This window comes from Ovis aries, chromosome 1 (genome assembly GCF_016772045.2).
Source record: "Ovis aries strain OAR_USU_Benz2616 breed Rambouillet chromosome 1, ARS-UI_Ramb_v3.0, whole genome shotgun sequence".
Taxonomy (NCBI): Eukaryota; Metazoa; Chordata; class Mammalia; order Artiodactyla; family Bovidae; genus Ovis; species Ovis aries.
The window spans coordinates 124,867,898-124,881,813 of NC_056054.1; the positions used below are offsets into that span (position 1 = coordinate 124,867,898).

A 13,916-nucleotide genomic window follows, 5' to 3' on the forward strand; every position below is an offset into this window, starting at 1 on the left:
CCATTTTGATTTTTATCATGATTATCTTGAAAATTCCCTTTTCTGAGTATTGCTCCCAGCCGGTATCTCTGACAGGCACTTGAGCCATTAGGACCTCTTTAATGATGAATGTTGTGTTTCTATTTCTGTAGCCTGTTTGTTTGAAAAAAGTCCCTTGCAGCGGGGGTCAGTATCCTTGGCTTTTAACACAGCTCTTAACCTTGTAAAATGATAATACGCTATTAATCTATCAATTTCATCCATGAATGCTTCAACTCTTTCAGACAGGGCCTCTTGCTTGTCATTCCAGATATCCTATTTTCTTATACTGTGATTTCTTTCCTTCTCTTTAACTGGCCACCTGAGGCTTCATTTCATGTGTGGTCCTTTTAAAGTTTTATTTAAGCGAACTTTTGTTTGGGAACCAAGAACAAGCTCAGCTGAAAGATACCACTGGACTGCTTTCACGTGAACTTTGTTGGCTTGTGTCCTTTAGAATTTTTAGAAACTGTGATGTAGAAGTTGCTCATGGGAGATCAAATTTACAGCAGTTCTATTTCAAAGAGGAGGGGCGGGGGGGGGTGCATTTCAGGGAGCAGTTTACAGATGGCTTCAACAAGATTGGGAATTTTAATTTTTTTAAGTTGTCTGGTTCATTATATTATTTTCAAATATGTTTTTGTATACCTGAAATATTTTGTAATAGGCTTTAAAGGAAAAATAAGCAGCTGAAAGTTTTTTTTTTTTTTTTTTCTTTTCCTGTCCTCGGCTCTTTTAAACTAGATACTCGTAAAATTAGGTCTCCACTTGCTGAACTACCCATATTCCTGCGGGGGAAGAGCGGGTACTGCGCAGTTATTTAAGATTTATAGCCTCTTAAATCCTAAAAGAGGCACTGCTTTTTTGCCACGTGCTTTCGAAAAAATAGACTCTGCAGGGCGACCAGGTTCGTCTGTAAAATGGGTAAAACCTGTTAGGAATTTATTTCCCCTAAGTTGACTCATTGGAAAAGACTCTGATGCTGGGAGGGATTGGGGGCAGGAGGAGAAGGGGACGACAGAAGATGAGATGGCTGGATGGCATCACTGACTGGATGGACGTGAGTCTGAGTGAACTCCGGGAGATGGTGATGGACAGGGAGGCCTGGCGTGCTGCGATTCATGGGGTTGCAAAGAGTCGGACACGACTGAGCGACTGAACTGAACTGAAGGATGCGAGGAGCTGGGCGCTGGGGAGTCCACGGCGTTGCGCACACCAAACGGGAGACTTGAATTGGAGGAGGCGGAGAGGAGGGAGGCGACGGTGTGCGGGGAGGAGCCACACACACCCAAATGACCAGATTCATCACAGCGCGAAACTTCACAAGGTAACGCCCACTCCCACCGCCTGGAGCCCGGGGAAGGCTGGCTGCTTCCTCATTTCTGTTACTGGAAGTTCTGAGAGATGGGAAGCAAGACGCGAGCGGCATGTGTGCCTCGCTGAGCGGCGGTGAGCTTGAATTTCAAACCCGGTTCTTTTCACCGGCAAATTTCTTTGTGTTGGGAGGTGTGGGCCAGCCCTGGGCGGCGAGAGGCGGGATGGGAGCCCGGGCTCCGCAGCTCCCGCGCGGGGACCTGTGCGCCCGGGATCGGCGGGGCGCGTCTCCGCGCTGCGCTGGGGCTGCCCGGGGACACCGCCCAAGTGGGTGCTGGTTCGTGGGGAAAGGGGTTCGGGGTTTTGAAAACGCTTCATCCCCTAACCCCTTCCGAGCGCGCCGCTTCTGTATACCAAGGATCTCACTGAATCTGGGCTCTGGAAGGAGATGGTGGCATCCTGTTATCCACCAAAGATGCGCCGTGTCTCAGGCTGCCCTGCCGCACGTTCAGTGTCCACGTCTTTGAAAACGAACCCCGTGAAAGTCTCGGGATTTTAAGTGACAAAAACTTCCGAAGGAATATTCCGAAGCTGTGGTGCTAACAGGCTCCTGGGTGGGAATTCTGGAGTGAAGCCTGGGAAGTCTACGTTTCTCATTAATTCTGTCTGATTGAGTGAGTACAGTTCCAGGGTTTCTGGCTATTGAGGTGCTGTTTATTTATGTGGAACTTTTTTCCTTGAAAAATGTTAGTTTTCTGTGGCAGCTGACTTGTTTTTAGACTGATTGCCCAAGTCGATTTCGGGTGGGGTGGGGAGAGGAAGTTTGGGTGGAGGGTGGCATGAGGTTGGGTTGATTGCAAGAGACGCTTCACTTGTCTCAGCAGAGGATAAACTTGGACAAATGTGGGCATTCTTTAGGTTTTATTTTGAGCCTCGCAGGGAGCTTTATTTTGACCTGTGTAGGTCGCGCAGAGTCAGACACGAGTGACTTAGCAGCAGCAGCAGCAGCAGCAGCAGCGTTTCCTTACTGTGGGGTTGGTTAGGTGGAGGCCTGGGGGTTAACTGTTATCTGTGTCATCTATTTCATATCTGATCAACAGGTTTGCACAGAGCAGTGGGGAGGTGTGTGTGTGTGTGTGTGTGTGTGTGTGTGTGTGTGTGTGTGTTGTAAGCCGATCTTTTGTAAGAATTTTTAGAGAATCGTCCTACTCTCTGGGCCAGAAGTGAAGGCGAATGAATGTGTGGATCTTATTATATTTATAGAAAACCAAGTTTTATTTTGTAAGGGCTTCTCCAAGTTCTGGGGTGGGTGTGACTTGGGAGGATGTTAGCAGCTGATTCTGTTGTTCTCCTAATGCCAGAATGGACTAGCCTGACTTCCCTAGCCCACCTTCCATCAGAACTTTGGGGCTTGGGGGATGGGATGCTGTGCCCACAGTCTTAGCCTTCGTTTACTTTCACCCTCTAGCTTGCTCGAAGTTTATGATACAGAAGTAGAATGAAATTACTTTTAAACCATTCTAGACACATGCTGGGCTTCCTAGGCGGCTCAGTGGTAAAGAACCCACCTGCTAATGCAGGAGACCTGGGATTCAGTCCCTGGGTGGAGAAGATTCCCCTGGAGGAGGAAATGGCAACCCACTCCAGCATTCTTGCCTGGAGAATCCCACGGACAGAGGAGCCTGGCTACAGAGGGCTACAGTCCACGGAGTTGAAAGTCAGTCATGACTTAGCTACCAGGCATGATCACGCACACGTGCCAGGGAAAATCAACTGGAGGCATGGTCTGGGCTGCTGGAGCCCTGCTTTCTCGCTTGTTGTGGGCTCAAGGAAGAACATGCAGGTGGGATGAACTTGATGCTGATTCCTCCTACCCCGCCAAGGAGCCTTTAGTAACTTACTCAACAGGAAAGACACCAGACTCGATCTCGTGATAGTGCTGCTAGAACTGACTAATAGACCCTTGTTTGTGGAGTTTTATGGAACAGTAATCCTCGGCTAGGGAAGGGGAATATATTATTCAGAAAGGTTCCTAGACACTGTCACATGGGACTCCCAGGGGACATCATCATGAAGCTATTTGAAACGTGTGTTGATTATGCTATATGACCTTGTAGGCGTTACAACTTCTGTATCATTGTTCTGTATCATTGTTTTCTTGTGGTCTGTATACCTCACCCATAAGTAACCTGGATGGGCTCTGGATATTTGAATTTTATCTTCTTTATTTATTTGTTTATATTGTTTGGGCATGTGGGATCTCAGTTCTCTGACCAGGGATTGAACCTGCCCCTCTTTCATTGGTACTGTGGAGTCTTAATCGACTTCCTTGGAGTCCTTGGATTTTATTTTTTTATTATCACAAGTTCAGTTTATTCTGTAGAAGTAAGGCTACTAAGATGATCTTATTTTTAGTTAACTAGTTTTGTTTTCTTTTTAATAGAGATTTTCCCATTTCATCTTAAACTTATTTATATAAAGTTACACATATCCTTTCATAATATTTTTCAAGAGTATAGCATCTGTAGAAGTGTTTCCTTTTTCATTTCTGGAATTGGTTATTTGTGCCTTTTTTCTTTTGGATCAACCTTGCTAATGTATTATCAGTTTTATTCATTTTTGAAAGACCTAACTTTGGTTTTGTTTATATTTTAAATGAAGCATAAACAAACAACTTCTTATAAGTTTACATGCATTTAAAAAATTGTGCCCTATGGAACTCTGTCAAAAAAGATTTCAAGAGCCTTTAAAACTAAATAACTGAGTCTCTTAGTTGTATGGAGGAAGATACTGTGTATGTTTGTGTCTGACGTAATGTTTTCCAGTTTTATTAAAACATTCCTTGTGTTCTTGAGTATCATACCTGTTGGAGCAAATTGTTGTGGGGGGTTTTGCATATTCACTGGGACACACCCTGTGAAATTGTTTTGGAAACATCTTACTAGAATTCACCCAAGACTTACTGATAATTTAATGTGAATTGAAGGTGATTTCAACCCACTTAACAATACAGGTTTACTTTGTACTGAGACAGAGCAAATTTGTTGTAATAACTGAGGAAGAATGTTTCAGTTTGGTTCATATTTAATGCATGAGCCTTAGCATTTTAGAGTTTTCTCAGAAAACTGTTCTGAGTATGTGGTGGTGGTGTAAGAGCAATAACTTTGGAGTCAGAAAGAGCTGGGTTTGAATTCCTGCTCTCAGTTTTAGCTGTGTGGCCCTGGGGAAATTGCATAACCTCTCTGAGCCTGTGGGTCCCCTACTGTGAGACAGAGGTATGAAAACTACTTTGGGGGGCCTTCGTGAGATCTCTCTGAGTTTTCATGTGAGGGACCCATCTCGTGGTTTGGCACACAGTAGGTAGTCAGTTGTAGTCCGTGGAGTGTTTTCCTCTGCTCCCGTTGTGCAAGGTCACAGTTTTGCTGGTGCCTTCCTTCCAGAAATGTGAACGGGTATTGCAGTAGCATGAAACAAAACCACTTCTGTCATTATTATTATTATTTTTTAATTCCAGGCAAGTGGAATTACCAGGGTCCCTTCCCATATTTTCATCTTATCCCAGTGAATTGATGGTAAACTGACTGTACATTTCCCCCTCCACTTTTTTTTTTTAATTAAAAAAATTTTTTTTAGTTGTGAAAAAAGTGACATAATCTACAACATACTCTTTTAATATGGTGGGAGATGGTTGGGGCTGATGAACACTACACTGATTTTGTATTTCCACCACAGTTTCTGATATCTATACTATAAGGTGGCACTAGTGGTAAAGAACCCTCCTGCCAGTGCAGGAGACGTAAGCGACTCTGGTTCTCTCCCTGGGTCAGGAAGATTCCCTGGCGGAGGACATGGCAGCTTGCTCCAGTATTGTTCCCTGGAGAATCCCATGGATAAAGGAACCTGGCAGGCTATAATCTCTGAGGGTCGCAAAGAGTCAGACAGACTGAAGCAACTTAGCGTGCCACACGGGCACTGTTTAGCGGCCCCAAGTGCACACACATTGTGCAGCTCTCACAATCGCCACCTTCCTGGGGTTATTGTATGTTTGCCTTCAGTTCATTTCACCCCCTTGAGAGTTTCACTGCTCTCTTCTAATTCCCTCACTTTCTTTCTTGCCTTTTTTGGGCTGTCTTTAGGGTACACATCGGGGCTTCCCTGGTAGCTCAGATGGTAAAGAATCTGCCTGCAGTACAGGAGACCTGGGTTTGATCCTTGGGTTGCGAAGATCCTCTGGAGGAGGAAATGGCAACCCATTCCAGTATTTTTGCCTGGAGAATCCCATGGACAGAGGAACCTGGCGGGCTACACTCCATGGGGTCACAAAGAGTCAGACACGACTAAGCGACTAACACACACAGGGTACAATTGAAATGGGTACAAAGCTCAGAACTTGGGATGTAAGTCAGTGGGGTTGCTCCTTTGAAGGCAAAGTTTATTAACTTTATTTACTACAGAATTTAGCTGGGAGATGCTTGGGATTGATTGCCACATTGATTTCTTTTTTCCACCGCATTTTCTGAGCGTCCTCTTCCTGGGCTTGGAGTTTGTCCATGCTTTGTGGGGAGATATGGATCGTTGAGTGCTACTGCTGACCTCTTAACCAAGAAGGGAAATGAAGAGCAAAGGGCGGAGGAGGTTGGCTGGGTAATATTCCTGCACAAAGGACTGTAGCATTATTGAAGTCTCCAAACTCAAGCTGTTTGTTCTCCCTGGGGTTTCTCCTCTGAATAGATCCTGGGAGAATCTGTGGCATAACTAGTTAAGATTTATTTAGGCATCCAGTGTTGCGATGGGCTGAGCTGGGCATGGAGAATTGTGAGCTGGAGAAAGGCTTTATGGTGTAGTGCCAACATCATTTGCTATTCTGCCCAAGGAGCGAGTCTCGGTTTACATTTTGCGGAGTGAATTGGCCTTCACCATGGGGTTATTTTTCAAGTCAGCAGATTGATTAACCAGCTGCCCTTGACCTGGCCTGTCTGCTATGACCCCGAGGGCTGAGTAATAGCACCGGAGCTGCTGTTTGTTTTAGTTGGTGTTTTTATGAGAATGGAGAACAAGAGGGCCCATAGTCTTCCTAAGTGTTTTGCAGTACTGCTTCCCTAGTTTATTTTGATTCCTTTGCTTGAAAACAAAGTATTAGCATACCATTCATTGGTGAAACTTGAGGGTGAGAGGTCGTCACTTTTGGAAAGTGTCTTTTTGAATTGTTCTGGATGGATTTGTAAGATCTTGAGCTAGGTCATAGCACCTCATGTGGTACCTTGGACTCGTTTGCTCTGGTGTTTGACAATTCAGGCTTTCATAAATTATGAGATTTTGGTGGGCAAGAATAACCATGGCCAAAGGGCTTTGTATGAAGCCATAGTGGTATAACGGAGAAGGCGATGGCACCCGCTCCAGTCCTCTTGCCTGGAAAATCCCATGGATGGAGGAGCCTGGTAGGCTGCAGTCCATGGGGTCGCTAAGAGTCGGACACGACTGAGCGACTTCACTTCCACGCATTGGAGAAGGCAGTGACAACCCACTCCAGTGTTCTTGCCTGGAGAATCCCAGGGACGGGGGAGCCTGGTGGGCTGCCGTCTATGGGGTCGCACAGAGTCAGACACGACTGAAGTGACTTAGCAGCAGCATCATAGTGGTATAAGGGCCTGGTAAGCGAAGGTGGTGCTAATGGTAAAGAATCTGCCTGCCAGTGCAGGGGACGTATGAAATGAAGGTTCGACCCCTGGGTTGGGAAGATCTGGAGGAGGGCATGGCAACCCGCTCCGGTATTCTTGCCTGGAGAATTCCTTGGACAGAGGAGCCTGGTGGGCTACAGTCCATAGTGTTGCACAGAGTTGGACACAACTGAAGTGACTTAGCATACATGCAGATGCTTCTTTGATTATTCAAATACAAATTGCTAGTTAGATTATGAATACTAAATACTGATTTATTGAGTATCTATAACACGGTGGTGGTGGTGGTTTAGTTGCCAAGTCTGACCCTTGCAGCCCCATGGACTGCAGCCTGCCAGGCTCCTCTGCTAATGGGATTCTTCAGGCAAGGACACTGGAGTGGGTTGCCATTTCCTTCTCCAAGGGATCTTCCCAGCCCAGGAATCGAACTCGGGTCTCCTGCATTGCAGGAAGATTCTTTGCCGACCGAGCTATGAGGGAAGCCTGTCTACAACATATGAGGTACTTTTCCTAAGTTATCACAGTGAGGTTTCCGAGGAGGATCTCGTAACCTCTAAAAGAATATGAAAGGTGAGCAAAAAACCCCTTGCTCTTGTGGGTAGAACCTCAGTGGACTGAACCCCACCCTCTAGACCCAAAGCCAGGAGCAGGGGGGCTGGTTCCTTGGGGTGTGATGGCTCTGGGTCCTAGCCTCTCACCTAGGACGTGAGCTGCCCCTGTGGATGGCACGTTTGGAGATCTTGAGAAGCCTCTTCTGTTTGGGATGGGGTAAGTGGAGTGTTTGCAGAAGGCTGGGACGTGAGGAGGCCAGCCTTTAAAGTCCTTCTTGTCTTAGGATCCGTTGAAATCCCCCTATTCAGGACAACAGAAGTTTCATTATCTGTGACTGTTTTGATGAGAAGAGGGCTTCTGATTCTACCTGCTCAGAAACTGAGTCTTTGAAACCGATTTCCTGGGAACTTTCTGATGCTTGAATGTGAAAGGGTTAATCGCTCAGTTGTGTCCTACTCTTGGCAACTCAAGGACCCCTGGACTGTAGCTCGCCAGGGTCCTCTGTCCACAGGATTCTTCAGGCAAGAATCCTGGAGTGGTTTGCCATTCCCTTCTCCAAGGGATCTTCCTGACCCAGGGACTGAACCTGGGTCTCCTGCATTGCAGGCAGATTCTTTACTGTCTGGGACACTTAGGGGCCCTTTCTTCTTGGGTCGTCCGCATGGACAGGCCAATCTTTCGGGCTTGATGAGGAGGTGGTAGGGTGCACCCCAAGTCAGGGCCACCGTGAGCTGGGTGGGTCTGCCCTTTGGGAGCCTCCATACATATGCACTGATTCCTTCCACCTTGAGTCGTGAGGAAGAAGGTTCCCACTGATTTTCAGATTACATCATTTTAGAGACTTTCCGAGATAGCCTTCCTACCTTTGTTTTCCTGACTTTTCTTTTGCCTGCCCTCGTGACACCAGAAAAGGGGAAGAAAGAATCGATTTGGAGAGCAGCGGGGGAAGCTTGGTAGCAGATGGGTTTTTTCTGGGGCTGTTGTACATGAGATCAGGTTCCTTGGAACAGGGAGGTTGACTCTTTGCCTGAACTGGGAAGTAGGTTCGGTTGCAGTGGGGTACTTCACGTGGCCTTCACTGCTGTGCCCAGATGGGGTCCCATCATCGCTTGAGAGGCAAGGGGCTTCCTGCTGGAAGGATCCAGGTGGGAAGAGTGTCTGGTTAACAGGCACTCGGAGAAAAGAAATCCGTGGAACAGAATTTCCTGCCTCCCATGTGTGGCCTGAGACTCTTCTAGGAAGTCCAGCGAAAGGGGACTTGTGGCTCTAAAGTTCCTCTGCCACGTGGGGACAGTGTTGTCTGCCCTGAGCAACATCTCCCACTTAACGTCACTGGGCGAGGATGGTTTGGACCAAAGGGGGCTTTCTAACTATACAAGTATAGTTATTCTTTCCATGCTTGCCTTCTTCCAGGGACTTCCCTGGCAGTCCAGGGGTTAAGACTCCATGCTGCCATGGCAGGGGCTTGGGTTCGATTCTGGATTGGGGAACTAAGATCCCACATGCCGCATGGCATGGCCAACAACAAACAAACACAAGAAACAACAAGCAAACAAGCTTGCTTTCCTCCCATGAATATAGCCACTCAAGCCTTGTTAATAAGTGACATAATGCTCTACCATGTAACAGTGATCAGATTTGGGTCCTATGCCAGTTGATCTAGGATCTGAACAAATAAGGGATTTCCAGCTTGATGGAGAGGCTGAATCACCGATGCTTCCTGAGGCATGATCCCTGCAATTAAAAAAATTTTTTTTCTCTTTTTTTACTGTAATAAGAACACAGCACGCAATCCACCCTCTGATCAGATTTTTAAGTGTTCAGTACAGTATTAGCAGTAGGTGCGGTATTTTACAGCGAGTCTCTAGAACTTGCTCATCTGGCATACCTGAGATTTAATACCCGTTGATTTGCACCTCCTCATCCCCCCTCCCTCCAGCCCCTGGCAACCCCCATTCTAGCCTTTGCTTTCATGACGAGTTTCACTATTTTAGGTAACCTCATGTAAGTGGAAGCATGGAACACTTGTGTTTCTGGGACTGGCTTATTTCACACAGCGTGGTGTTGCATATGCAGGGTTTCCTTCTTTTTTAAGGCTGAATAATATTCGTGTGTGTGTGTGTGTGCATGTGCCTGCGCCCATGCACATGTGCACACATGTGTTTACTGCCTTTACCCCGCCTTCCTCCATTGTTGGCCCTTTGGGTGGTGTCCCCAACTTGGCTACTGTGAGCAATGCTGCAGTAAACATGCCTCTTTGGGATCCTGCTTTCATTTATTTTGGGTAAATACCCAGATGTGGGGTTGCTGGATCCTCTGCTCGTTCTGTTTCCTTCTTTTGTAATGGCTGTGCACTTTTGCCTCCTGATCCCTGCAGTTTACTCCCCACCAGCACCTCCTATGCAGGTCTTGCTATGACCTGTTCTTCCTGTCCTACCTGTTTTGGCCACACCTGGATCCAGACGAGCCGCCTTAGCACAGGGCTCTTGCTCTCTTTTGAATCCCATTGCATTGTCTTGGTTGGGTTGCTGGCTTTTTATTAAGGGGTAAATAATATGAACAACAATAATGAAAACAACATTGAACCCCCTGAGGCACATGCCGCCTGTGCCCTGTCCTGTCTGTTTGGATCCACGTTGTCTTCCATGCAAATCAGCTTCCCCCCACCTGCTTTCACCCCATAGGCCAGCATTCCCTTCTCTTTGTTGGCGAGCCAGCCTCGAGTCTTGAGGCTCCTTTGACCATGGAGTCCTTGTCCCTTGAGGCAATCCTTAGCCAGAGCTGGGTGTGGGTATTTCAGGCAGACTCTTGAGGTTTTCCCTGTCCTGTCTCCAGAGAGCTCTGGTGGCCTCTTTCTCCCACTCCCCAACTGGTTTTCTGTGAAACTGCTTCCACTAAGTAACTTAAGCGTGAGTTCTTATCTCTGGGTTAAGGAACTTGTTCCGAGTGACAGCATTAGGAAAGGAGGAGAAAGGATTTGAACCGCAGCTGCCCGATTCCCCGAAGGCTCCTGTGTATCTCTCCAAGGTAGGGCCGATCGTCCTCTTCTGTATATTTGCCTCATTGTGGGTTAGAGTGACTGCCACAGCTGCTGCTGCTGCTGCTGCTGCTGCTGCTAAGTCGCTTCAGTCGTGTCCAACCCTGTGCGACCCCATAGACGGCAGCCCACCAGGCTCCCCTGCCCCTGGGATTCTCCAGGCAAGAACACTGGAGTGGGTTGCCATTTCCTTCTCCAGTGCATGAAAGTGAAAAGTGAAAGTGAAGTCGCTCAGTCGTGTCCGACTCTCAGCGACCCCATGGACTGCAGCCCACCTGGGATTTTCCTCCATCCCTGGGATTTTCCAGGCAAGAGGACTGGAGTGGGGTGCCGTTGCCTTCTCTGGACTGCCACAGGCTGTTGTGTAAATCCTTGTTTGATGAGTGGCTTATCGGCCCAGCTAACCTCTAAACAGCCTTACCAAGTCCTGTCTCCAGGCGAGTGTCCATTCTATCTCCCCCTCCGGTGACCTCCCACCAGCTCTTTCAGAATCAGTGACAGCCCACCTCCTCCTTGCTGCCTTTCCAGTCTCTTCCAACCCCGAGTCATTTTTCCCCCCTCAGAGCCCCATATTGCTAGTCAGATGTTGCCTTTTTAATCTGTTTTTCCTCCCAACTCAACTGTAAATCCTTGAGTGCTGCGATGGTGCCGGGAACCACAGAGTAAGCGTGTGCTGACCTGATTCTTCGGGGATGTATCATAACCTGGCCCACGCTGTCCAGAGAAATGCCACGGTTGTTTCCCGGTTCTGTGAATGAAGGGAAGTTGAGGTCAAGGAACAGACTTGAAAAAAATAAGACAAGTGAGGGGCAAATGTAAAAATCGTCAGCCCACTTTTGGGTGAGCTCGTGTTGCGTTTTCACGCTGCAGCTGTTCAAGCTGAATCACAGGGTGGATGGATCATCTCTTGGCTTCAGTCACGGTGGTTAGCCGTCTTCCCCCCCTGGGGGAATGGAAGCAGATTTATGTGATGAATAATGTGGTCTCTCTTCCAATTCTTGGGATGTGGTTTGACAGACTTCATGAAAATGGTAGGTGAAAGCGCTTGACGTGCTTTCTCCCCCATTTGAAGGATAATAATGATGTGCTTCAGCAGAGTTTGTATGTTCAGTTTGAGCTGGTGGTCAGTCCCACTGTTCACAGTGACCTCTCCGTTTTGGCAAAGAGATTCAGACATGCTTTGCCTCCTGGGTGTGTCTCACCTCAAGGTCCCAGAGAGAGGACGGGGCTGGAACCGAAGATGCTGCAGAGAAGGGTCCACATACATCGAGCATGTGCTGTGTGCCTTGCTTTCTGCTCAGTGCTCTCAACAGAGTCCGTGATCGAACCTCAGTACCTCCTTGGATGTGGCATCCTGACCAAGTCCAGCTGATGGCACCCATGTGATTTCACCAAACTCACCCTGACATGGTGACCTTGGACTTGAACTGTGCTTTGTCTGACTTTTACATCTGTGGCTGCTCCCATGCGTCTTGCCCTGCCATTCTAGATAAAAGCAGAGGCGTTACTCTTGCCTGGAGAATCCCACGGACGGAGGAGCCTGGTGGGCTATAGTCTATGGGGTCGCAAAGAGTCAGACACGACCGAGCTACTTAACTTAACTTAGATGAGGATTCTAGAATTCTGAAACTCCCAGGTTGGTGTCTGATCTCTGCATTTCAGCCTTAGCCAGTTCCCCTTAGCACTTCACCATTCATGAGTCTGGTAATGTCAGCACAGCGTGAGATACCATACTGAAGTGAAACTTTCTGGCAGGATGCGTAATATTTGAAAAATATCACAAAATTACTGCCAAATTAGGGAGCTGATTTTATTTTTAGCTGCCTGCCCACAGGTGAGATGTATCCAGCTCGTTTCTTGCGCACCATCAGGAAAGAAAGTCAAACAGTTGCAGACTCATTCATGTTGATGTATGGCAGGAACCAGCACAGTATTGTAAAGCAACTATCTGTCGATTAAAAAAAAAAGTAACCATTAAAAAGGTAGTTGCAGCCATCTTTTTAAGAAGAAGGAGCCTCTGTAGCTAGACGGGGGGCTTTCTCACCACTGTCCTGTTCGGTAGCTCACATGGCCTGGGGTGTTGCTGCCTTGGGTTTGTTGGAGCCGGATGCCCTGGATTCTTTGATCGTCCTGTCCCTCTCCTGCCCACATTGCATAAACATTGGCGTGGCAGGGACAGATGGCCACTCGGGGGCTCCTTTGATGTCACATTTGGTTGCCTGAGTGGGGGGTCCGGGTGGTTGCCACTAGTCTCCATGGGAGGAGAGGTGGGCTGGGAAGTACCCACTTAACAGTGGGTAAACAAAAGCTCAACTCCGGAAGCACTGGGTGCCCTGAGACGTGTGCAGGCTGGACCGCAACCGAGTCAGGTTTACAGAAGTGTGTTTAGTTTGGGAAGAAACCAGTGAAGCACAGGATTTTCCCTCTGCTCCTAATTGATGCTCAGCGGAGTTCCGTTTTAATATGAGAATGGGAATGGAGTGGGGTGGGAATGCGGTGCTGAAGAGAGAGAGAAGATTGCAGTTAATTACTTTCAGAACTAGAAGTTCATTCCAGAGACCTGGGTTATCTTTTGCTAGAGGTGCAGGTGAAAGTCTCTGAAATTCCAGGGGAGTCCAGATGGAGCAGTTGGGGCCCTGTTACCCGTGGGACTCTTTGCTGGTCAAACAGCATCAATCTGTGTGATGAGGACTGAAGGCTTTGATGGAAACGGGAAGCACGGTAACGAAGATACCCCCAGACAGGGAGGCCATGAGGCCGCAGAGTCACGCCTGGAAGGAAAATCAAGGGTCGACAGATCTTCATGGTTTTAATTTTGGAAGGAACAGTGGAGGTAATTACAGTTGCCTACATGCAAACCAAGCATGGAGTTCAATCCGAGTGGAAAAGGCAAAAGCCACAAGGGTTGTTTGAAAGCTTTTCCTGTTCTAGCCTCTAGGTTATAACTGTTGTTATTTATTTTTCTAATGCATTTATACAATTCCCAACTTCCCTGGTGGCTCAGAGAGTAAAAGAATCTGTTTGTAATGCAGGAGACCTGAGTTCGATCCCTGGGTTGGGAGGATCCCTTGGAGAAGGAAATGGCAACCCACTCATCCCATGGACAGAGGAGCCTGGTGGGCTGCAGTCCACTGGGTCAGAGGAGGTGGGCTCAACTGCAGTGACTTGCACACACGCACATTAAGTATTTACTCTCTGCCTGGCACAGTGTTATTTTTGGCCACGTCATGTTGCATCCAGGATCTTAATTACCCAGCGAGGGATGAAAGCAGTGCCCCTGCATTGGGAGTGTGGAGTTGTAACTTGTGGACCACCAG

The 13,916-nt window shown here is 47.7% G+C and overlaps 1 protein-coding gene across 7 annotated transcripts in view; it reads left to right on the top strand.

Moving 5' to 3' along the window:
- TIAM1 (TIAM Rac1 associated GEF 1) overlaps positions 1 to 13,916 on the top strand; it is a 461,928-nt gene that overhangs the window by 224,189 nt on the left and 223,823 nt on the right. For 4 of the 7 annotated variants that reach the window (XM_060403826.1, XM_027978409.2, XM_042229690.1 and 1 more), the window contains exon 1: positions 1,341 to 1,467. The exons of the other annotated variants lie outside the window; for them this stretch is intronic. The gene's annotated coding sequence lies outside the window, so the exon portion shown is untranslated. Of the gene's footprint in view, positions 1 to 1,340; positions 1,468 to 13,916 lie in introns of those variants that run through there. 7 annotated transcript variants of the gene reach the window in all.